Source organism: Lucilia cuprina, chromosome 2 (genome assembly GCF_022045245.1).
Source record: "Lucilia cuprina isolate Lc7/37 chromosome 2, ASM2204524v1, whole genome shotgun sequence".
NCBI classification, from domain to species: domain Eukaryota; kingdom Metazoa; phylum Arthropoda; class Insecta; order Diptera; family Calliphoridae; genus Lucilia; species Lucilia cuprina.
In genome coordinates this window covers 41,597,652-41,625,641 of record NC_060950.1, presented here as the reverse complement: position 1 = coordinate 41,625,641, position 27,990 = coordinate 41,597,652, and the positions used below count along the sequence as shown (strand labels likewise).

General features: G+C 28.8%; 1 protein-coding gene across 2 annotated transcripts in view; it reads left to right on the top strand.

Moving 5' to 3' along the window:
• LOC111686859 (MOB kinase activator-like 3) overlaps window positions 1-27,990 on the top strand; it is a 227,529-nt gene that overhangs the window by 186,595 nt on the left and 12,944 nt on the right. The window contains exon 5 of one of the 2 annotated variants that reach the window (XM_046950481.1): window positions 2,416-3,343. The exons of the other annotated variant lie outside the window; for it this stretch is intronic. The gene's annotated coding sequence lies outside the window, so the exon portion shown is untranslated. Of the gene's footprint in view, window positions 1-2,415; window positions 3,344-27,990 lie in introns of those variants that run through there. 2 annotated transcript variants of the gene reach the window in all.

Genomic DNA, 27,990 nt, shown 5'->3' with positions numbered 1-27,990 from the left:
ATTTTAACATGGGCTTGTCCTACAAGGAAGTCAATCGTCATTCTACACCCTACAAAGAGGCAGTAAAGGGACGATTGCCTCCGCTCTATTTCTTACAAAGGGGACACTTATGTGACGACTGTCTTTATTCTCGTTTACAAAGAGTTTATTTGTGACGAAAGACCAAAAACACACGAATTGGATTCAGCCAGGTGTTATGATTTTAATGGAACTAAAATTTTAAAATTTCAAGTGTCTACTCTCTAGAATACTATGGAACAATAATGTAACGATTGACCCGAAAGATATAAATTTGAGTCAACAAGATGGTGGCATATTGGTAGAAAGTAATAATCATTTCTCCAAAAGATGGGTTAAATAACTACTTTCGGAAATACAACAAAAAAAAACTACTTTTAAGAGTATAATATCAAGGTTACTTGAGGACAGTAAAGAGACGACTGTCTCCGCTCCCACTTACAAAGAGGACACTAAAGTGACGACTGTCTTCATTCTCGTTTACAAAGGGTACATTCGTGACGAATGACCTAAAACATACGTATTACGATCATCCAGGTGGTTAACTATTAGTGGAAATTACTGTCTTTTTCGTATGCATTGACTGTTTGTCGAACTGCTGGGTTCCAATACTATTAATACATTTATTGGTTCTTTATCAAATTCTTTTGTTTTATAGTAATATGCTTTGGCTTTATGATTATATCCTCTACATTTCATGCATCTAAATATTTCTTTTATCATTAACCTATTTCTGTGCTAATTTTAATTCTCCAAATATTAAAGAATAATTTTTTTTAAGTTTTTCTAGTATTTCATCATCCGTATAGCCAATATTTTTGTCCATTATTTTTTTACCCTCCACCACCATCAGTGGTGATAGAGGTTATAAGTTTGTCATTCCGTTTGTAACACTGAGAAATATTCATCTTAGACCCAACAAAGTATATATATTCTTGATCCTTATGAAATTCTGAGTCGATCTAGATATGTCCGCCTGTCTGTCTTTATAAAACACGCTCGCGTTAAAACGAAGCTATGGAACTCCATAAAATTTACTCAAAATATTGTCCTAAGCAGTTTGGTTATAAAAATCAGCAAGATCGGTTAAATAGTTTCAGAGTTATGAGAAAAAACTTAAGACAACCTCGAATAAAATGGCGATTTTTCACATATTTATTTGTACTTTTTACAAAAACTACTGCAGATAAATTGATGAATTTTGACAGAGATACAACTCTTAGCACCATGATCAACATTGCTAAAAATCAGAAAAATCGGTTCACAATTTCATATATCTCCCATACAAATGTACGTATTCCTGGAAAATGTGTTTATTGTTAATAACTTCCGTTAGAATGTCGATATTTTTACAAAATTTTACATATTAAAGTTCTATGTCAATAGAATTCATACAAAGTAGAAAAAATGTTCATCGGTCCACAATTGGCCCATACAATGTACCTTCCGAAAAATCACTTAAAGGCCCATACCTAATTCAGATAATTACACAAAAATCAAAGCAGATATTACCCTTGTATACAGAAACAATACTGTAAATATTTTTTTTTTTGATCGGTCCACAATTGGTCATATCTCCAATACATGGTCCCCTCTCGAAAATCACTTAAACGCCCATAACTCATTACCTAATTTAGTTAATTACACAAAATGTGCCACAAATATTACTTTTAACTGAAGAGATGTTACGGTAACTTTTTTCGATCGTTCCAGAATTGTACATAGCTCCCAGACTAGTTCCTCTTCCAAAAATCATTATCTAATTAAGATTAACAATAAACCATCAATAACTTTATTAAGCATTAATGAATATCCGGTTAGTGTACAACAATATGTTTGAATTTACTTAATTTTTTTCACTCACATGCATTAAGCACATTTTATTGTGTAATGTTCAATAAATTTTGCATTTGTAACAGGTATGAGGTATTAGAATTATTACAAAACATGGGAAAATTTTTTTCACAAATATTTCACCAATATAAATGTATTTGTTTGTTCTATGCTATTAGATATTTTTTATTAGTGTTTTCATTGCCTTTTATTGCTCCATAAAGTTTTTTAATTTCTTGTACATTTTTTCAAAAGCTATTTGAGTAATTTTAAGTCGTTATTCATATCTTTTTTCAATTGGCCGTAATAATTGGCTTATTTCGTTTTCGTTACACCAGAGAAATTTTTGTACTATGATATATTTTGTCACAAACACCATTGCATCTTATTCCCGTTTCTCCCATAATTACTACCTTTCACGCTCTGCAATCAGTCATTGTTAGGTTATTTTTAAGTTTGTTTTTAAGTTATTATGCAAATAATACTGATCATATTTGCTAAAAATAAGTTTTAAAAATAGCTAAAGAGAATTAAAAATATTATTAAAATTGTTTTTTTTTTTAGAAAAAATTATAATTATAAAAACGTAAATCATGTGAAAAACAACAAGATGTCCATCCTCGCTTCAGCAGAAAGCGACAACTCAACCTCGTTCAATGAACGCCCAAACGAAACTGAATGAGTTTATTAATACGTTGTTGTAAATTTAGTAACGGCTGAAAAGCACGCTAATATGATAATAGTTTTTAAGTGTTTTAGTCTTTTTTATTTTTTTATACTGTTTAATATTATTTTCTTCATTGGCGATCCTGCGAATAATTATATAAAATATAAATAGCGAACCAATATTAAAAATAAATTAACGCAAATCTGAATACAGAAAAATATATAAATTAGAAAACAATATTCTCAAAGGTTCATTACAACCTCAGCAATTAATTGTGAATAATCCAACCTTATAATTACACATGTATTTGGTACTTGGATCCATAAATTTATAAAAAAACGGAAAATATCAAATCTTTGCTTCTTAAAATTAACGATTCAACAAACATTAAATATCAAGATATATCATCAAGAGATATTCTTCAAGATTTTTTTATCAAAAGAAATTGTTCGATTTAAGAAGATATAAACATCTTAAAAATAAAGAATAAATATTAAGTATATATTAATGAATAAGTACGTTTGTTTATATACACAGTTAATTGTTATTATAAATAATAATTTCATCTCAATTATCGTTAACATAATCTACAAGTTCTTGTTTGTAAACCCTTCACCACTAATTTATTACATATTTTCAAAATGGTTACTACACTATCAATGAGAGAACAAGATACAACACAAAACAACAATTTAAATAATACAGAATTTCAGGATGCACAATCAACTTTATTTTCTAATATCACTCCAAACACTCAAATCCATAACCCAACACAAGTTTCTATAAAATTACCACAATTTTGGAGTTCTTGTCCTGAAACATAGTTCATACAAACAGAATTAACATTTAATATTAAAGGCGTTATAGACGATACGACTAAATATCAACTTGTAGTTATTTCATTGTCTAAAGAAGTTCAATGTAAATTGATAGATGTTATTCACAATCCACCTTTAGAAAATAAATACGATTATATTAAAAGAATTATACTTGAACGTTTTTCAATGAGTGAGGATCTTCGATTTGAAAAACTTCATAACGATTCAGGTATTGGAGATAGGAAACCATCTGAGTTTTTCCATTATTTAACGAAACTTGCTATAAACAATTCGGTGGTAAATAATGATCTCTTAACAAAATTGTGGATGCGAAAGCTTCCATCTACTATTCAAATGCATCATACAGGATCTAGTTTAATATGTTTGACTGATAAATTAGCCTTAGCTGATAAAATGTTTGAATTATCAAATAAAACTCAAATATTTTCTATTAGACCATCTACTTCCTCTTTGTCTTCATATCTATTCAATAATTTGATTAAAATTACCTCAAGTTTAGCAGAAAATATAGATAATTTATGTCTTGAAGTATCGGAAATAAGGAATCATAGAAATACCAAGAATAGAAATCAAGGAAATTATAAAAATCTTAACTTTAGTTTGTATCATAAGAAATTTGGCAACAAAGCTTCAAAATGCATTTCTCCTTGCAATTTCGTTGTGAATAATACCAAAAATTTAAACTAAATTATTCCAATATTGCAGCGACAAATAAAGGGACCCAAAACGATTTTTGATAAAAATAATAATTTAAGATTTTTAATTGATACCGGTTCAGCAGTGTCAGTAATTTCTGCATCCAAATATAGTAAATCCAAATTATTCATACATATGGAACAAAATCATTGATACTTAATTTAGGTCTTCATCGAAATTTCGAATTCATATTCATTTTAGCTGATATTTCACACCCTATATTAGGAGCCAATTTTTTTTGAAAAATTCGGTATTATTATAGATATTAAAAATAAACTAATTAATACAAATATTTCTACTATTGCATCATTAGGAATTTCAGAAATACATTCACTTAAAATCTTACCAATTAAGGACATATACATATATGAAACTTTTAACAGAATTTCCTTCAATTACTGCTGAGCCAGATTATTCGAAACCAATTAAACATAATACAGTTCACAAAATTGAAATAAAAGGAAATCCCCCCTTTTCAAAACCTCGCAGATTAGATCCTTTAAAATTTAAAATCGCAAAATCCGAATTCAAATTTTTGGTAGAATCTGGTATTTGTAGAACATCTCATTCATATATATCTTCCCCCCTTCATATCGTTCCAAAAAAGGAACCTAACGATTGGAGAACTTGTGGAAGTTTTCTTTGATATAGATTTTGTTTTCACTTATATTGACGACGACGCAATTCCTTCATAACAAAAATCAAATTCGATAACAAAACTATAAAAATTTATTGGATTGATAAACTATTATCATTGATATGTACCAATGGTTGTCAAGTTTTTTCGCCTCTTCATGAAATAATAACCAAAGCTTCTAAAATGCAAAGCAAAGAACTAATATGGAATGTTAATGCTGAAAAAGCTTTTGATTTACTGAAAGTTAAATTTTCGGGGAAAACTTTACTTTCATTTTGATAAAAACGCTTACCTAATTTTAGCTGTAGATGCTTCTAATTTAGCCATTTGAAACGACAAACACGTCATTTAGAATACATAGCCCAATTTACTTCAAATATATGTTTTGTAAATGGAAAGGATAATATTGTAGCGGATACACTTTCTAGAACACCTGAAATTTTTGCTTTTTCCAATCAAAACATTAATCTTGAAATATTTTTTTAAAGAACAACAAGCAGATGAGGAATTAAAAAATCTTATAAGTGATAAGAAAACGAAAAATAATTTGAAAGAAGTTGATATTCCATCACATAATTTTAAAATATGGTGTGATATTTTAGATAAAACTAATCGTCCCTTTGTTACACTCTCCTTAAGAAAAAACAGTTTTTCATAATTTACATTTTATATCACACCCAGGAATTCGTGCAACACGAAAACTGATACAAAGTAAATATTTCTGGCCATTGATGTAAAAAGATATAAATTTTATTATATAATTTTTACTGTTGTTTTGTCCAAACAACACACAGTGGTATAGGAAAAAAAAAGAGGGAAATAATTCGGTAACTTCTAAACGGTTAATCCGATTTTAATGAAATTTGGTATGCACAAAGAGGAGGTGTTGTCGAGTTTAGGTTTTGAATTTGGACCTTATAGGCCAACCAGGGGCCCGGCGGGGGGTCCTCAAATTAGGACACCTCGGCTATGTTAAATTTTTAAAACGATCCTATTTCTTCATTTGAGTTCCGATTTAAAAAAAATTTCGTATATAGAATCTCCTCATCGAGCACTATAAAAATGTCGTCAGCAGTAAATTATCTCTTATAGTTTAGGAGATATTCGCATTTGAAAATTAAAATTTTAAAATTTTTACCGTTCTTACTTTAGTTTTTTGATAATAGCGGGTCCAAATATTCCCGATTTTCGCCATTTCTTTTTTATTCGCTTAACAACAAGTTTATATATCAAGCAGTGAAAGAATTATGTAAAAATCATGACTGAGTCCAAAGTTATAGGCATTTTAATTTAAAAAATTAAAAAAAGGCGATTTTTTGCCATTTTTTTGGGGAAAAAAGTATCTTTTTCTTTTTAAGTTATCTAAAAAGTTTCTAAGAAGATGTATATAGAATTTATACTTTTTGAAAAGCTGACTTTACATAAAATACGATAAATGAAACAAAACCTAAAAATTTTTGATACCGAGGGGACAGGTCCATCCAAAAAACCCTATTTTTTTTATAGAAAATTCAATTTTGAGCAAAAATTCTCAAATCGCATAGTCGATATCAAATTATAGTGACCTGTTTTATATGACCCAATATGTTCTTAATCATTTTGTAACGGGTTTCGATAACCCCGCCCCTGGTATGGATATAATAGGCAAAAAACCAAAAAATCCCATTTTTGGGATTTTTTAAAACTTTTTTGGGAATTCCGGGATTTCTAATAAGAAAATTCGAACTTTTTATTTAATTTTAGATTTTGAGTAAAAAATCTACCTAACTGTAAAATTTCATCAAAAAATATTCATAAATAAAATTTTTATTGCAATTTGAAAAATTTGTATCTTCGCAAAAACTGAATAAAAAACATTTTTTAATTTTTTAAAAAAAGTATTCCGCGAATTTTTTAATTTTCAAAAATTATATACAGTTTTGAAAAATAGACAAAATTACCTTTCCATTGATATATAACATGCCTACCTAATGTTTTTTAAGTGACAAATTAATTAGGGAAAACTCAACATCTTTTAGAAAATTTACCTAGCACTATTATTTTCATCCATAACGTTAACTCTTAAATTTGTTACATATATTAAAAAAATTTCAGGTATTATTTTTTAAACTGTAATGATTTTTACCCCTATAGGTCACTTTAATAGGTAGCTTATTAAAGTGACCTATTGAGGAAAAATTCATTACATAAGGATACGTTAGACATATTAGGTAGAATATCATAACCCTTTAAAAAATAATTTAATTTAAGTACCTGTAATTAATATATAAGACAGGTTTATATCTGTTTGTAATTATTTGTAATTTTCTAACCATGGCGATCGTACTAAAAAAAATGATTTGTGCTCCATTTTATTTGAACACTCTTCAGCTCCTTTTCAAGATAAAGTGAACTTCTTATTGAAATATATTGAAACTGCACATAAAAATAAAGTGGATAAAACTGATATATGTAAAATTGAAAATTTTATAAAATCAGTTGATATAAAACTGAAGAGTGTTCGGTATTCCATTGCTAAATTTCGATCGAAATTTTCTGATTGGCTGGATGAATGTGTAGAAGTTGCTATTTGCGTATCAACTGTTGGTGCTCCCTGTAAGCAGTATGAGGATTTGAGCTCAAAATCTAAGAGGAAAAGGTTATCAACTTCACTAGAAACCTTATCTAACGAAGAAGTTTCGGACACTTTTAAAGCAATGTTAAGAAAAGAAAAACAGCCTTTGGATGCCATAAAAATTGCAAATATTCTTCCAACCGCATCACCAAGACGACTGAAAAGAATTGTAAAGAGTATACCCACACCATCATCTGATACAACGTTCACTGAGGAAGAAGCTATTGCGCTTATGTTGCAGCTGGGATTAAGTCGTGATAACTACATAACGTTAAGAAAGGCGCTATCTGAAAAAGGAGTGGATGTTTTACCATCATATGACAAAATAAATGAAAAGAAGAAAAGCATTATACCACCTCCTATTGAAATAACTGATCGGAAGGCTGTTATTGGACTCGGCGCTCTACTCGAAAATACTGCTTTAAGGATTGCTTCTGACTTTTCTTCAGACCAACTAAAAAAAATAAATTCTTGTGATCTTCAACTCATTTGTAAGTGGGGATGTGATGGATTATCAGCACTCTCGGAATATAAACAAATCAACACAAGTGAATCATCTTCCGAGTATAAAAGTGTATTTATGGCATCGCTAGTTCCATTAAGAATTCGAAAGTATGCTGACAGCGATTCTCCATCAACCAGTTTCGATGATATTTGGAAGAATTCGACTCCAGGATCCAAAGCTTTTTGTAGGCCAATAAGCTTTGAGTATATAAAGGAATCCAAAACAACAACGCAAGATTTGATAAATCGTATTGAAGCAGAAATTAAAAACTTGGAACCTATAACAATCGAAATAGAAAATTATTCGTTTAACATGTCCTATGATTTAAAACTTACAATGATTGATGGGAAAGTTGGAAATGCCATTACAGGAACATCATCTACTTGGTACTGCTACATATGTGGTGATAAAAAATCAGAATTTTCGAATATTTCCAAGCAAAGATCAATAAATGAGGAAACATTACAATTTGGAATATCCCCCCTACATGCTCGCATACGATTTCTGGAACATTTTCTACATTTAGCATATGATTTAAAGTACAGAAGCATACCGGAAAATGCAAACAAAAGTGCAAATAACAATAAGGAGTTAATGGAAATGAGAGCCAGTGAGAAACGAAGAATTCAAGAGGAATTTAAAAAGCGGATGGGATTAAATATTGATAAACCACTCACAGGATATGGAAGCACAAACGATGGTAATACCGCTAGACGTTTTTTTAAACATTTTGAAACTACTTCCGAAATAACCGGAATTAGTATGGATTTACTGCAAAAGGTCAATATTATTCTAATGGCGATAAATAGCAAGCATAAAGTGAACGCAACAAAATTTGGAGAGTATTCTACAAAAGTTTCTAAATTACTTTTGGAATTATATCCCTGGAAAGAAATGACACCTACAGTTCACAAGATATTATGTCATGGAAAGGTCATCATAGAACATAATATTCTGCCTTTAGGAGAGCTTACAGAAGAACCCCAAGAATCGAGGAATAGAGACTTTAAGCATATTCATCAGTTTAGCTCAAGGAAGTGTTCTAGGCAGTCTCAAAATGAAGATATTTTTAATAATCTGATTCTATCTTCTGATCCTGTTTTATCTACTATAAGGAAACGTTGGATTTGCTACAAAACGTTAGCATTTGAAAATATTCATGAATTTAAAGATTTACTTTATCTTTTAGATATGGACTACTGTGATACCGATTATTTTACAAAATTATATTATTTATAAAAAAAAAAATAAATAAAGACTATTTTTATATAAAATAAATACTTGTTAATTTTTTTTAGGGATAAAGAATAAAAGATTAATCGTAAAAAGTGGCTGTAAAAATTCATAAAAATTTAGGTAGTAAAACATGCCTAACAAATGTATGGATGAAAATAATAGTACTAGGTAAATTCTCTAAAAGATGTTGAGTTTTCCCTAATTAATTTGTCACTTAAAAAACATTAGGTAGGCATGTTATATATCAATGGAAAGGTAATTTTGTCTATTTTTCAAAACTGTATATAATTTTTGAAAATTAAAAAATTCGCGGAATACTTTTTTAAAAAAAATTAAAAAATGTTTTTTATTCAGTTTTTGCGAAGATACAAATTTTTCAAATTGCAATAAAAATTTTATTTATGAATATTTTTTGATGAAATTTTACAGTTAGGTAGATTTTTTTTACTCAAAATCCAAAATTAAATAAAAATTTCGAATTTTCTTATTAGAAATCCCGGAATTCCCAAAAAAGTTTTAAAAAATCCCAAAAATGGGATTTTTTGGTTTTTTTGCCTATTATATCCATACCAGGGGCGGGGTTATCGAAACCCGTTACAAAATGATTAAGAACATATTGGGTCATATAAAACAGGTCACTATAATTTGATATCGACTATGCGATTTGAGAATTTTTGCTCAAAATTGAATTTTATATAAAAAATAGGGTTTTTTGGATGGATCTGGTCCCCTCGGTATCAAAAATTTTTAGGTTTTGTTTCATTTATCGTATTTTATGTAAAGTCAGCTTTTCAAAAAGTATAAATTCTATATACATCTTCTTAGAAACTTTTTAGATAACTTAAAAAGAAAAAGATACTTTTTTCCCCAAAAAAATGGCAAAAAATCGCCTTTTTTAATTTTTTAAATTAAAATGCCTATAACTTTGGACTCAGTCATGATTTTTACATAATTCTTTCACTGCTTGATATATAGACTTGTTGTTAAGCGAATAAAAAAAAATGGCGAAAATCGGGAATATTTGGACCCGCTATTATCAAAAAACTAAAGTAAGGACGGTAAAAATTTTAAAATTTTAATTTTCAAATGCGAATATCTCCTAAACTATAAGAGATAATTTACTGCTACGACGACATTTTTTATAGTGCTCGATGAGAAGATTCTATATACGAAATTTTTTAAATCGGAACTTAAATGAAGAAATAAGATCGTTTTAAAAATTTAACATAGCCGAGGTGTCCTAATTTGAGGACCCCCCGCCGGGCCCCTGGTTGGCCTATAAGGTCCAAATTCAAAACCTAAACTCGGCAACACCTCCTTTTTGTGCATACCAAATTTCATTACAATCGGATTAACCGTTTAGAAGTTACCGAATTATTTCCCTCTTTTTTTTTCCTATACCACTGTGCAACAGTAAATACTTTCGCATACAATTATATCCCTAGGTTTGTCGTTCCACTAAAAATTACGGTTGATCAAGGAACACAATTTACTTCTAAATTATTCAGTGATTTAACGAAACTTATAGGAACACATAAAATCCATACATCTTGTTATCACCCACAAGCGAATGGAATGATTGAACGCTTTCATCGACAAATAAAAATCTGCTTTTAAACCTAATAACAATGTGAAAAATTGGTCTGAACAATTACCCATTATTTTGTTGGGAATTCGATCAAAAATAAAGAAAGAACTCAAATGTTGTCCTTCTGAATTAGTTTATGGTCAAACGTTGAACTACATGGTGAATTGTTAGTTAAAAATAATAATATTCCAACTTTTGATGAACTACTTCAAAGATTAAGTGAAGTTATTCATCATAGTAATAATAAATGTTTTATACCTAAAGATCTGTGGAAATGTGAATATGTTTTTGTTAAAATACTTAGACCGAACAGTTTAGAATGTATCCAATGTAATGTTATAAAAACTTATTCAATTGATCTATTAATACCAGCACATGTGGAAAAATCAACACAGCTATCAAATACAAATCAAAAACCTAATACAACCTTTCACATTCAATAATAATTATTTTTCTTTCATTTCTATTACTGGTGGGGAGTAATGTAGTGTTTCACCACATGCTTTTATACCTTTTATAAACTTGTGTTATTTACTTCATATTACTATGTTTTCAAATCAAGTTTTATATTTTTTTATTTTCAAACATGTCTTTATAATTTTTTCATAAAGAAATAAATTTTGTATAAAGAAGTTATATTATTCAATAAATATTTTTATCATATAAAATAACTTCAGTCCGGTTGTTAATTAACAATTTTTATTTTTTTTATACGTAGAAACTTTGAGATAAAGTGGTTTTTGATAAGCATCATTCTTTAGCAGTGTTTCGCTCAAATCTTTGGATGGGGATGAAAGGCTGGATTATTGGAAAACTTTATTATTCTCTCTGAGCCAAAAACAAAATATATGAATATATTTTTTAACGAATAATTTTATAAGGAAGGAATAGAAAAAAGAAAAAAATATAACACAAGAATTAGGATTGCTTTTCTTTGGATTTTTCTTTGGATTGCTTTTCTTTGGATTTTAAGGAATTTTTACCAAGGGTAGGAAAGTTGACCAACTTGCACAAAAGAAAATTTTACGACATATTTGAAATAATTGACGTTTTATTTAGAATTTCATGACAACTTTACATATGATGCAATTTATAGCATTCAGTATCGATATATGTCATAATAAATCGGAATTTGCGGGGAAATTATAAACAAATGGACAATTGTGAGTGAGGTCAAGTCATTTTGTAAACCTGGACCAGTATTAAGGATATCATTTAAACTTAACCCATTAGAAGATGGAGATGACGCATTAAAAACAACGCGTACCTTTGTTGTAGTGCTTTCAGGTAGTATCAAATTTCGGAATTGTGTGGCGGTGAAACTTTGAACATGTGATCCGAATCAGTATATTCTTCAACCACGTTATCATAAATTTCAAGTCAGGTTGACGAAGTATCCGAACCTCATTTCGTAGAAATTGTGCCATGGCACTACTTCGAGTTTTGCCTAAATATAAGCTTCTCAGGATAGTCATTCTTAAATGGAAGAGAAATAATATACCGACCATCTTTAGCTCTTCTGGTAGTTTTTCTAAAAAGTTTGGAAAAGAGTGAGCGATCAAGAGTCTTATTCAGTAGACTATCAGAACTGAATAATTTAATTCGAACTAGTTACAAATGGTGCTGAATTTGGATTAAGGTTGGAATTGGCGCTTGTACTAGGACTAGGATTGAAGTGGCTATGTCGGTTTCTTTTGCGGAGCAAGGTATTGTGTCTTTTATGGCAACGGAAGCAATTGAATTTGCTGTTGCAGTTTTTGACTGAATGCGTTTTGGAAAAGCAATAGACATAAGCCTTTTAATCTCATTGAGGATGACCCATTTACAAAAACTTTGGACTTTTGCGTATTGGATACTCATTGGTACACAGTTGACATTTAGGCTGGGAAACGTTATTTTGGAAAGCATTGACTAGTTTGGACAAACGATTCAACTTCCTAGATTTGGACTCGGTAGGCTTGAATGTAGCGGAACGTATTTCGGACATGGATTCCAAAGTCCTGTAACGATTTGTCAGGAATAAATCTAATTCGGACCATTTAAGAATCGACGTTTTAAGTCTTGACTCTATAGGAAGAGTCAAGGTTGAATTTGACAGTTTATTGGAACACAAGAAAACAAATATAGGGTCTCAGATGTCAACGTCTAAACTATGGAGTCGGAAGAAGAAGAAAACTATGCGATGGTTAGGAAGAGACAGACTGGACTGGGAAAAACTGGGGACTTATCGGACTTGTGTCAGCTTTCTCACACGAATGATCCCGAAGGGCTTCGGTCAGCTCGGATAATTTTATTAATATACTAGCATACCCTGGGTGCTTCGCTACCCTAACTTAAATTAAATACATACACACTTTTATAGAAAATTTAAATTGATTAAACATTTTTTCAATGTTTCAGTTTTATACGTTCTTTATCACGTGATTAAATTCGCATTCAGTAAGAAGATTGTATTTTTAGTTTCATTCATTTAGCTTCCACATTATAGAAAATTTCGAGAGTACTATTTGAAAAAAGTACTATAAAATAACTTTGTTTCTGTGTTCAATAACATAAACAATTCAAAAAATATAATTTTAATGAATGAAAAAGTCCCAAAAGCCACTTTCAGTAGATTCTTCACTAAAGTCCCTACATTTTAAATTTTATTTTCAATATCGTAAAAATATCAAAACGTACCATAGGAAACACGAAAAAGTACAAAAATCTCTCTCAACCATTATAATGAATCATTTGAAGAATAGAAAAGTACCAAATAGTTCCCATATACAGAATATTATTCACTCAAGGTCATGTATGCTAAAATTAATGTTCCTAGGTTGAATATTTTAGAAAATTAAAAAAGTACCATTTATTAGATAAAAAGAACTAAAAAGTTCTCTCTTAAAGAATCTTATTCAATGAGGACCATGTATGTTTAATAGTCATGTGTTTTGAATTCATATTAAAGAACATACAAAGAGTATCATTTGAAGAAAGAAAAAGTACCAAAAAGTGGAATAAATTTTACCTAAGTGGAAAGTACTAATAAAGCATACAATTTTTCCCTTTTTCTCTTAGGAATATAATTTTTCGATAAAATATTCCGTATTTAAATCTATATATCACAGATAAAACTCAAACAATTCAAATCTGCATTCATTTGTTCCAGAAAAATAGTGATTTTAAAAAGTACCAAACAATTTACTCGAATTTGGTTTTATATAGGCCTTAGTACTCGAATTCCAAAATAATATACCAACAGCTTATTTTGTGTGAGTAAATAAACTACTTTTTCAAATTTAAAAAAATTGGCTCAATGTGTTTGAATAAAATTTAATTTCCCGTTTTTCCCCTTTTTGGTACTTTTCCGTTTTTTTCCCTTTTTGGTACCTTTTTCCCCCAGTGAAAAGCAAAAATGTTAATACAATAAATATTACAGAGCTAGTCCTTAATTAAAAGTTTTCTTAATGTGTTAAAAAAGTACCATAAATACAGTTTTCTCACCCAAAAAGGACTGAATTTTAAAAAAGTACGAAACAGGTGTCTCATAATTTTGGGAGATGTTACCGAAATATTTATAAAAATTTTATTATGTTAATTAGTTCAAAAGTTATAAAGGGCCTAAAAAGATACCAAAATACCCTTTGTGGCACATTTTTTCCGCTTAAAAGTACGAATTTCAAAAAAGTACCAGACACCCATCTGCTAATTTTAAGTGTAGATACAGGTGCATTTAAATTTTTTCTTGTATCGCTAATATTGTGTAAGATAATTAAGAACACCTGTTTTACCCGTTTTTTCCCCTTTTTACCCCTAAATGTCCAAATTTCCAAAAATCCTTAGTGGATCTACATAACCAAAAACACATCTTCTGTCAAAATTTCATGAAAAAAACAAAAATTTTTCATAAGCTGCTATAAGACGACCTGCCTGTGGATTTCTAACGCATGAATAGAATTATGATCAGTTAATGTATGAAGCATAAAAAAGAAATGTAGATGTACGCACGCACATACAAGTATATTTATGGTACTGCTTATAAATGAATATAAACACGCATGAACTAGTGAACTGATTGTAGAAGATACAAGCAATTGTATGTATTTTGAAGGGCTCGCTATTAATATTATTTTGAAATAAGTAATGTTGTTTGGAAATAAGCAAAACAAAGTGAAGAGCAAATTGGAGTACAATTATTATTTAAGTTTACTAATAAATGGAAAAAAGGAAAGAGCAAAAAAAATTAATAGGGAATAATGTAAGGAGAATTTATTTGGAATTAATATGGAATTGAGAAAATATTCACAGCAAAAGAACAAAATACCCTACACAAGATCAGTAGAAGTAAACACCGGTTGATAAAATACAAATTTTTATTATTATATTTTGAAGAAATAGTGGATCAAATGGAATAAACACCGATGAAATTAAATTCTTGTGGACAAAAACTATTTTTAATTATAACAATGTAGATTTTTCCCTTTTTATAAATGTACTCGACACAAACACTATGCACTTTGTATATTGATAAACTAAATAAAACAAACGAATCTATTTAATTACACTACGTAAAAATTCAACTTTTAAAAAGACACAGAAAAACACCGAAACACGTGAACTTAATTTTCGGTCGTAGAATCTAGTTACATACTCTGTTTGGGTCAAAATCGGGAAATATTGCATTTTAAAGTTTAAACTGTTTCTGAGGTTATTTTTATTTAAATTTAAAAAAAGTAAAATTCATTAAATTAGAGTCCATTTGAATTATTATGCATTTTTATTTAGCTGTTGTGCATTTATACATAGTATATACATAGAATGTCTATGCCTGAAAACTTTTTTCAAAATTTAAAAAAATAAAATATCACCTCATAAAAGTTCATAATTTAAAACGTAATATCTCCCGATTTTAACCCAACTTTTCAAAACGGAGGATGCCACTAGATTTAACGACCCAAAATTTTTGTGTTTTTGCGTTTTTCTGTCTTTTTGACATACCACAGTGGGGCAGAATCGAATTTTTTTGGAAATAAATCTGGCATTTCTCCGATCGGGATAAAATTTGGCGTGAGCGTAGCCAAGGAGCATTCGAGTTTAAGTTTTGAAGATGAACCCAGAGACGGCGCTGTGGCGGCTCAAAGTAGGGTACCTACGACATGTAAAATTTTTAAACTAAACATACTATTTATCTCTTATAATATCCGAGTTATAGGCATTTTAAAATTTAGTGATACAAAATTTACCATACCTTAGTCCGCTTTTTTTTTTTTTTTTTGAATACCGGGCGTAATTTTGGACCAAATGGACTAATTTCTTGTTAGTTAGACAACAAAATTTCCAATAATATACAAAAAAAAGATCAATATCAATTACTGATCCAAAAATATACATTTTTAATTTAAAAATTCAAAAAATTTAAGATTTTTGCCTTTTTTTTGCCAAAAATGTGTCTTAACGTTTTATTAATAAAATAAAATTTTCTTTAAGAACATATAACAATTTTATAGTTCTCTAAAAGGTATCTTTACACAGAAGGCTTTGGCGTAAAAAACTTGTCCTATTTTTGAAAATGAATATTACCTATCTTTAATCAAAACTTCAACTTTGGGCGACATGTTCTAAAATCCCAAAGCTGGGATCAGAAAACTGAAAGCAGTTTTAGAAATCTCAATATGATTTCTATTTACTCCAAAAGTATTTTCCCAGCCCTGAAAGAAATGTGGACCCTATGGGCAAAAATGTAAAAAATCCCATTTTTGGGAATTGCGGGATGGCCTTTGACCTTTTCAATTTTTTTTTTGCATTTTCTTATTTGAAATGACAAATTTAACAAGCGTTGAAGATTTCATTGAGTTTTGTTCATAAATAAAGATTTTGTCATATATTACATATTTGTTAAATTTCTAAAACTATGATTTATATCAAAATTTTAATAGGGTCGCAGATAGCTACAACAATTTAGTCCATATTTTTCCCTTAATATCTTTTTTAGTTAGATATAGAAATTCTCGACCCTTTACAAAAAATTCAAGCCAATATCTCAGTTACATTCAAAAATTATGTTCATTTAAACCTGTGTCCTTTAATTTCATTTTTTTTCATATTTTAGTATTAAGTATGACAGAACATACATTTGGTGTTGAATAAAATATTTGGACAATTTTTAAAAATTATTTAGTTAATTATTTTATTAAAGACTATAACATTGTATATACAATAAAAAAATATAATTTTATTATGATCCACGCACAACAACACCTAAATCACCTCACACAAACATCCTTTCCCGCCCACCGAAATATAAAACACAATTTAATACAATATCATCAGTTAGTATAATAGCTTTTTTATTTGAACTGTTTATCTTAAACATAATACCATTAATTCTTACAACCTATTTATATTGTTAATTCCTAACACTACTTATTTTTTTTAAATAATCTGTCATATCGGTATACATATCCAGAAGGCAATATAAGTCCTTTAAATCTTTCTCGTTTTGAGATGATAGAGTTTCATAACAAATCCATCTTTTTCGCATAGTTGAAAGAACAGAATCAGAAGATAGAAGTAAGCTATTAAAAATATCTTCATTCTGTGATAGTAGAAAAATAGACAAAACAGGCATATCAAAAATTGAAAACTTTTTGATGTAAAAAGTAAGACTGTGGATGGAAATGAAAAGAAATGTCGATTAAAATTTTGTAGTTGGATGGAAACTACTACGAAAATCTCAAATTACAACACATCAACAGGAGCGCCTTGCAAGTCATACGAAGACTTATGTTCAAGGTAAAAAAAGAGGGTCACACAAAAACTTTTTTCAATCTCAAATGAGGAAATTGCTGATACATTTAACGAAATGCTGAAAAAGGAAAACCAACCTATGGATGCCGTACATATTGCAATTATTCTTCCTTCGACTTAATCGCTTAATCCATCATCGTCAAGCATCGGAAATTCATTTGAAGATATATGGATCAATACAATTCCGGGTTCAAAAAATTTTTGTAGACCCATTGGATTTGAATATATAAAGTAGTCAGAAAAAACAATAAAATATTTAGTGGAATATTTAAAAGATGAAATAAATGCACTGGAGCCCATTTGCATAAAAATAAAGGAATTCTCTATTAACGTATCATATAAGCTAAGCTTAACAATGATTGATGGAAACTTCTTCTTTCTGGAGATGCTCAATATGTAATGAGAAAAAGTCGCAATTCTCAAATATAAACAAAAGCAGAAGTATTAATGAAGAAGTCCTGTCTTTCGGAATTTCACCACTTCATGCCAGAATACGATTACGAATACGGATTACTTTTTACACATAGCATACGACCTCAAATATAGAAGTGTGCTAGAGAATCTTACTAAATAAAAATAATGAAGAATTGAAAGAACTGAGAGCTGCGGAAAAAAGCAGAATCCATGAAGAATTTAAAGTTCAGATGGAATTAAACATCGACAAACCACTTCCAAGTTGCGGTAGTACAAATGACGGTAATACGGCGAAAGGTTTTTTCGTGATTTTGAAATTACTTCAAAAATAACTGGAATCGACAAGGAGTTGCTTCGAAGAGTTAACACTATTTTAATGGCACTGAATAGTAAACATAAAATTAATGGAAATCGATTTGGGGAATATACATTATTGGTATATAAATTACTTGTATCTCTGTATCCATGGAGGGAACTAACACCAACAGTACACAAAGTATTGTGTCATGTTTAATGAATAATTGAATCGAATATTCTTCCACTTGGAGAGTTAACAGAAGAAGCCCAGGAAGCGAGGAATCGAGATTTTAAGCATGTTCAACTATTCAGCTCAAGGCAATCACAGAATGAAGATATTTTTAATAGTTTACTTCTATCTTCTGATCCTGTTCTTTCAACTATGCGCAAAAGATGGATTTGTTATGAAACTCTATCATCTCAAAACAAGGAAGATTTAAAGGATTTATTTTACCTTCTGGATATGTATACCGATATGACAGATTATTTTATAGAAAATAAGTAGTGTTAGGAATTAACTATATAAGTAGGTTGTAAGAATTAATTGTATTATGTTTATGCGAGGAATCGAGATTTTAAGCATGTTCAACTATTCAGCTCAAGGCAATCACAGAATGAAGATATTTTTAATAGTTTACTTCTATCTTCTGATCCTGTTCTTTCAACTATGCGAAAAAGATGGATTTGTTATGAAACTCTATCATCTCAAAACAAGGAAGATTTAAAGGATTTATTTTACCTTCTGGATATGTATACCGATATGACAGATTATTTTATAGAAAATAAGTAGTGTTAGGAATTAACTATATAAGTAGGTTGTAAGAATTAATTGTATTATGTTTAAAATTTTCAAAAAGTAGGACAAGTTTTTTACGCCAAAGCGTTCTGCGTAAAGATACCTTTTAGAAAACTATAAAATTGTTATATGTTTTTAAAGAAAATTTTATTTGCAATTTTCCATAATTCTTTATGAATTAACACGCTCTTCATTTGAAGACACCAAGATTCATAATTGTTTGTATCCAATTTCTCTATTTGGAATCCGGAACTCATCTTGGATATTTATTTCACCTTTTACAAAGATTTATAGGCCCATAACCTGTTGGAATCTTTCCTTTTTAATATAAAGGCCAAACAAATACCAATAACAACAAGCACAATATATTTTTTATATTTTATACAAAAATGAAGTTTATTCAACAAAAGTTTTTCAGCAAGTGACAAATAATATTTTTTACATTAAATATGATAACAAACTACATTGATTAAAAACATAAAATTCAAACAAAGTATTTGTATTGTAAAGTACAATTTAAAAACAAATCAACAAGGGCATCCCGCAATTCCCAAAAATAGGAACGAAAATCCCAAAAATGGATTTTTACATTTTTGCCCATAGTCCACATTTCTTTCAAGGCTGGGAAAATACTTTTGGAGTAAATAGAAAACATATTGTGGTTTCCAAAACTGCTTTCAGTTCTGATCCCAGCTTTGGGATTTTAGAACATGTCCCCCAAAGTTGAAGTTTTGATAAAAAATAGTCATAGTCGGAAGGACGCGTGGCAACATTTTCAAAAAATTGGACAAGTTTTTTACGCCAAAGCGTTCTGCGTAAAGATACCTTTTTAGAAAACTATAAAATTGTTATATGTTCTTAAAGAAATTTTTATTTTATTAAATAAAAGAGTTAAGACATTTTGGGCAAAAAATTGCAAAAATCTAAAATTTTTTGAATTCTAAATTAAAAAACGTATATTTTTGGATCTGTAAATGATATTGATCTTTTTCGTATATTATTGGAAATTTTGTTATCTAACTAACAAGAAAAAATTGGTCCAAATTTACGCCCGGTATTCAAAAAAAGGCGGACCAAGGTATGGTAAATTTTGTATCAATAAATTTTTAAATGCCTATAACTCGGATATTATAAGAGATAAGTAGTACGTCCAAGCATGTTTTTTTAAGATCTCGTCGAGTATGATATTTTGGAACAGGTATATATTATCTTTATAACAAACAAATGCGTTTTTTACAGTCTTTAGTATAAAAAGTCCATCCTTCAGGTTTATAATGTATAAAATCTCCCATATAACACTCGACAAAGACTTATTAGAAAAATAAATTTTAATGTATTTTAATCGAATTTAATAGTAGATACTCTATGAAGTTGTACTATTATAGGCCTCTAAACAAAGAGCTTTAAGTGTAAATATTAAACCAAATTGGCAGCCATTAACCCAGAAAACATGATTTGTAATTGACCAGTTTCATCTTTTTTTCTATTTTTATAAAACATATGTACATATAACCATACAAACTAAAGTTTTCACTTTACACTAATATTTCTTAAACCACCTTTTTCCTAATTTGTTTGAATAACACAAAAAATATACTGATTTACTTATTATTATTATGAATTATGTATCGACATGAATAACTAAACTTCCCTACTTATGTTGTAACAGGCTTTGTTTTTGGCCATCATTAAAATCCCTAAAATCATTAAAAATTAACATTTATGTAGAATTATTGTCCCACCAATGTTTTCCCAGGCCAAACACCAACATCCTTTTGTATCACACGTCATAATATATCATTATTACATTCACAATTTAGCAAAAACAATAAACTCTTATTTTCAAAATATTATAAAAATCGTATTAAAAACAACAACAAAAATATCACTGCCAAATAGAAAAGGAAAACATCAACAGAGAAGTAACCTGTTTTCACACTCTTCTCTCTTTTTTTCTAAAATTAAAAAATGCAGTGTTGTTGTTTTGCATTCATATTTTGTTTCCTATTGTTTATGTGATTGTGTATTGGTAGAAACTTTAAACGCTTATATTTCCGAAAATACTGAACCCATTTTGATCATATATAGATTCTGCAGTGAGGCTCGCCAATCTGTATCTGTATTAAACAAAAAAACAATCAAGAAAATCGTTCAAGTAATAGAGCCGGAAAATGTTCCCAATTGTTTTGGCTTTGCGTATTAATATATATAATGATTAGTGTAAAGTGAAAACTGTAGTTTGTATGGTTATATGTACATACCTGCCAACAATTTCTATCCAAATTGTAACCATAACGTTACAGCTAAATGTTTAAAACAATCTAATTTGATATAATCTGAGTGAATAAAAAGTGACCCCGTTCGGAAGAAACTGTTCCGCCTGTTTAATACTTACTTGATGTGCCCATTTCGTTTCAGTTTCAAGTCACTTTTTTATAACATAAAATTTCGTAAATGTAGTAATTTCAAGCTTTGCCATAACAATAGAGAAGCTGGAAAGTGTAATGACTTTATACTCTTTTATGTAATAAACGCGACTTTATAAATTTGTTTTTTATTTCTCCTTTATTAAACTGTTTTGCACTCACTAATCTCTCACTGATGCTTATTTTATATTAAACTATATTTTAGATATATTGAATTTTATATTAACACAATTTATTACAAAATCTAAATTTCACAATATATCACACAACTGATCACAATGAAATAAATATATTTACTGAAATGTGCAAATACTTTTCCTTCTGAATTTTGAGAGCAAGAATGATTCTGCATTAAACTATCTTCTTAGTGTATTAAAACGCACTAAAATTTAACAAAATTATGATCAAAATTAGAAAGTAATGTATTTTGTTTTTGTAAATTTTTTAACTTAGCACTGAGAAACATAAAATTGAGCCTTTATAGTGACTATTCAGTTCATGTATCCAAAATTAAACTTAAATTTGCTGGCAGGGTAGGTATGTATGTTTTACAAAAATATAAAAAATATGAAACTGGTCAAATACAAATCATGTTTTATGGGTTAATGGCTGCTTATTTGGTTTAGTATTTACTCTTAAAGCTCTTTGCTTAAAAGCCTACAGGGAGAATCCATGTGAAAGCGGACAGCAGTCGGATTTACTATATACGATTTTAATGAAATTTGCCACACATATTATGGTTTGAAAGTGTTCCTCAAATCCAGGACTTTTTGATCGGAATCTCATTCCAGTCCAAAAATATCGCGCTTTGAAAATTTAAAAATATGTTAAAATTGTTTAAAAGTATATACACATAATTACTCATAACTTTGAAACTCCTTAATGTACAGAATAATTTTTGATTTCATTTTAAAGCCAAAGATATTGTCTTTAATATCGCGTACATAAAATATTTTACTTCCAAAAGGTTAAAGGTCAAATTTCAAAGTGTAAAATTCAAGTCAGCCCCGTGTTAAAAATTAAAAAGGACATGGTAGAATGACACTTGAACTCTCCTCTATATCCTACCAAAAACAAATCGATGGATACTCATTTAGTTTAGAAGTTATTAACCAAAATATAATATAAATCAAGTTTTTTAAACTAAATTTTTATACAAAATAACATAAGATATATATGTTTATAACTTTATATTAAAACTCATGCAACTAAAAATGTAAGTGTGAGGTCTAAAGCGATAACTTTTAGACCGCTGTTGGTATTTAAATGAAATGTCAATTTAAATATGTATAAGGTGGGATATATACATACAACAATTTATTCAGAATCATCCAAAGATTCAATTTTTTTATTTTGTTGATAAAGATGTAGTCTGCATGTGTCACATATTTTATCTTTTAATGTAATATTCTTATTCACGTCCCTCATCCATTTCTGAACGTTTCTTAAACCAGACATCTTAAAATGTTTCTTTTTTCGCAATGGGTTGCAGCACGTATATTTCTGTAGTCATTTAAGTAAAATTGACAAATGTAAATTAAAAAAAAAAAAATAAATAAGAGAGCATAGTCGGGTATAGTCGACACTACAGCAGATTTGAGTCAAAAAATTTACTTTTAAGACCTTGTTTTCAACACTATATTTTAATCGGATTTTAAAACATACATCTTCAGAAAGATCGGATAATAATGATTTACATTTATTTACTTGTGTTTTAGAGATATGCGGTATTTACAATGTACCAAAAAAATCGACATATCTATATTTAAATTTATTTACTGGGTTTTGTTGCCTATTTGCTTTAGTTTTTATATTATTTTGTATAAAAATTTAGTTTATATTATGTTTTGGTTAATAACTTCTAAACTAAACGAGTCTCCATCGATTTGTTTTTGGTAGGATATAGAGGAGAGTTCAAGTGTCATTCTACCATGTCCTTTTTTAATTTTTAACACGGGGCTGACTGATATATTTTACATTGAATTTTACACTTTGAAATTTGACCTTTAACCTTTTGGAAGTAAAATATTTTATTTACGCGATATTAAAATGAAATCAAAAATTATTCTGTACTTTAAGGAGTTTCAAAGTTATGAGTAATTATGTGTATATACTTTTAGACAATTTTAACATATTTTTAAAATTTCAAAGCGCGATATTTTTGGACTGGAATGAGATTCCGATCAAAAAGTCCTGGATTTGATGAACACTTTCAAACAATAATATGTGTGGCAAATTTCATTAAAATCGGAGATGGTAAATCCGAAAATTGCTATTTTCTGTCCGTTTTGATATGGATTCTCCCTATAGTAGTACAATTTCATAGAATATCTACTATTAAATTCGATTAAAATACATTAACATTTATTTTTTTAAGAAGTTTTTGTCGAGTGTTATATGGGAGATTTTATACAACATAAACCTGAAGGATGGAATTTTTGTACTAAAGACAGCAAAATAAAACGCATTTATTTCTTATAAAGATAATATATACCTGTTCGAAAATATCATTCCGATCTAAAATTTTATTAATTTAATAAAAATATTTATTAAATAAAAAAACACAATTATTTAAAACTTCCGATTTTAGAAATTAAAAGTGGTTTTATTCCAAAAAAGTCGTTTTACTTCATTTAAAAAAACGGACTTAATTCCACTTTCGATCGAGATTGAATCCTGTTATAGTTCTTATAGCAATAATTGCAAAATTTAACGACTTCAGAAGTAATGAATTTGGAATCAAATAAAAAAGAAGTTAAAATCATTACATCTGTAGATTACAAAGGAATAGTCTGGATTCAAGATTGCTTACGACAAACTGTTTATGAAGGGGCATGGGTAATTGCTGGAGGAATTTGCAGAATGTTAAACTTAGGTCTTAATTTAAAACTGAGAGACGTTTAAAAAAACTTGAATGAGAATGAGCAAAAATCAACAGTATTAAAGAAAATAGTTTACTAATTTTACTGTCAGGAATGAAAATATCATATTTTAAGTTTTGAGTAGATTTTAATGAACATTTTTGTAGAGAATAACAAATCGAAAGAAGTAATATTCGTCGTTCTTGCTTTTAAAAAGTTGAAATAAATTTGAAAACTTAGATTTTAAAATGGATCAAATTTTCTTAAAGAATACGTTGATCAAAGCAAGTTATACTCATTAATAACAGCAATTGAAATAATTTTTTCACAGACATTTAAACTACGAAAATTACATACATATGCTACAATGTATGTAATCTTTCCTTTAATGGTTCCGGTCGAATTTCGACCGCGGGGCAAACGCTAGTATATATTAATACGCAAAGCCAAAACGATTGGGAACATTTTCCGGCTCTATTACTTGACCGATTTTCTTGATTCTTTTTTGTTTAATACAGATTGGCGAGCCTCACTGCAGAATCGTCATATGATCAATATCGGTTCTGTATTTTCGGAAATATAAGCGTTTAAAGTTTCTACCAATACACAAACACACACACATATGCTTGAATTAAAAAATACAAAACAAAATAAGAAGGCAAAACAACAATACTGCATTTTTTCATTTAAAAAAAGAGAAGAGAGTGTGAAAACAGGTTACTTCTCTGTTGATGTTTTCCTTTTCTATTTGGCAGTGATATTTTTGTTGTTGTTTTTAATACGATTTTTATAATATTTTGAAAATAAGATTTTATTGTTTTTGCTAAATTGTGAATGTAATAATGATGTATTATGATGTGTGATACAAAAGGATGTTGGTGTTTGACCTGGGAAAACATTGGTGGGACAATAGTTCTACATAAATGTTAGTTTTTAGGGATTTTAATGATGGCCAAAAACAAAGCCTGTTACAACATAAGTAGGGAAGTTTAGTTATTCATGTCGATACATAATTCATAATAATAATAAGTAAATCAGTATATTTTTTGTGTTATTCAAACAAATTAGGAAAAAGGTGGTTTAAGAAATATTAGTGTAAAGTGAAAACTTTAGTTTGTATGGTTATATGTACATATGTTTTATAAAAATAGAAAAAAAGATGAAACTGGTCAATTACAAATCATGTTTTCTGGGTTAATGGCTGCCAATTTGGTTTAATATTTACACTTAAAGCTCTTTGTTTAGAGGCCTATAATAGTACAACTTCATAGAGTATCTACTATTAAATTCGATTAAAATACATTAAAATTTATTTTTCTAATAAGTCTTTGTCGAGTGTTATATGGGAGATTTTATACATTATAAACCTGAAGGATGGACTTTTTATACTAAAGACTGTAAAAAACGCATTTGTTTGTTATAAAGATAATATATACCTGTTCCAAAATATCATACCGATGTAAAACTTTATTAATTTAAGAAAAATATGTTTTAAATTAAAAAATACAATTATTTAAAACATCCAATTTTAAAAATTAAAAGTGGTTTTATTCCAAAAAAGTCTTTTTACTTCATTTAAAAAACGGACATAATTCCACTTTCGATCGGGATGGAATCCTGTTATAGTTCTTATAGCAATAATTGCAAAATTTAATGACTTCAGAAGTAATGAATTTGGAATCAAGTAAAGAAGATGAATAACCTATGTTAAAATCATTACTTCTGTAGGCTACAAAGGAATAGTGCTGGAAAGGTTCGAGATTGTTTTCGACAAACTTTTCATGAAGGGGCATGGGTGATTGCTGGAGGAATTGGCAGATTGTTAAACATAAGTCTTAATTTAAAACTGGTAGGCGTTTAAAAAAACTTGGATGAGAATGAGCAAAAATCAAAAGATGAAGAACTCAAACAGTAATACAGAAAATAGTTTACTAATTTTATTGTCAGGAATGAAAATATCAAGTTTTGAATAGATTTTAATGAACATTAATAAATCGAAAGAAGTAATATTTTGCTTTTAAAAAAGTTAAAAAAAAAATTGAAAACTTAGATTTTATACTTTTTTCAGGATTAAACTAAAATGTGTCACATTTTCTTAAAGAATACGTTGTTCAAAGCAAGTTATACTCCTTGATAATAGCAATTGAAAAAAAATTTTGACAGGCATTTCAACTACGGAAATATGGTTTTTGTAGCATATGTATGTATGTATGTATGTATGTATGTATGTATGTATGTATGTATGTATGTATGTATGTATGTATGTAATCTTTCCTTTAATGGTTCCGATCGAATTTCGTCCGCGGGGCGAACTCTAGTATTTCTTAAGCGGCCTTTTTCCTAATTGGTTAGAATAACACAAACGAGTCTTCCCTTCAAATTCTCACAGTGCTAAACATGCATATTAGCGATATACTGATTTATTTATTATGGTGAATTATGTGCCGACATGACCAACTAAACTTTCCTACTTATGTTTTAACAAGCTTTGTTTTTGTTCATCATTAAAATCCCTAAAAACTAACATTTATGTAGAACTATTGTCCCACCAATGTTTTCCCAGGTCAAACACCAACATCCTTTTGTATCACACATCATAATACATCATTATTACATTCACAATTTAGCAAAAACAGTAAAATCTTATTTTCAAAATATTATAAAAATCGTATTAAAAACAACAACAAAAATATTACTGCCAAATAGAAAAAGAAAACATAAACAAAGAAGTAATCTGTTTTCACACTCTCCTCTCTATTTTCTACAATGCAGTGTTGTTTTGCATTCTTATTTGGTTTTCTATTTTTTAATTCAAGTACATATTTGTGTGATTGTGTATTGGTAGAAACTTTAAACGCTTATATTTCCGAAAATACTGAACCGATTTTCATATATAGATTCTGCAGTGAGGCTCGCCAATCTGTATTAAACAAAAAAAACAATCAAGAAAATCGGTCAAGTAATAGAGCCGGAAAATGTTCCCAATCGTTTTGGCTTTGCGTATTAATATGATGATGATATGCAGATTTTGACTTTGTAAAATTTGGACTTCAAAAAGCTATTATTCAGTGACGGGGGAAGATAATTGAACAAAACTTTTTATATATTATTTATTACAGGGGTAACAGGATCCACAAATATATCACATTCAAATTTATGAATAAAGACATGACTCAGAATTTGGAACTAAATTCGTTTTTTGTTTAAATTTGTTTCATAAGATACAAGAATATATATAATCCTAATATTAAAACATAAAATTTATAATGAAACTTTATTTTTGTCCGTTAACTGACATATAATTTGTGTACATACCCAGGTATTTTGGGTATTGATACACGAGGTAAAAATAGAATTTGGGTCAAAAATCGGTTTAATGTATATATATCTAACTAACTTTTGGAAAATTTATAGATATATAGATCTCGAGATATAACACTTCAAAAATGAAAAACATACCCGGATATGTGGGTAGTGACATAACGGTAAACTAAGATATTGGATTAATACAGTAACAGCTATATTATGATATATCGAAACAATGTGAGCTATACAACAACCTGCCAATAGTGTAAACTGGCAATTTTTGTTGTCAGATAATTTTATTGTCTGGCAATGAAATTGTAAGGTTTTCTTGCAATCGTTTAAACTGACAATTTATCTGTTCAACTTTTCAAATAGGACCTAATTTTCGCCACATTTCACATGTTATTTCGAACTACTTATACTCTTAGGTATTATTTGATCACAATTGCTATATAATAAACATATTTA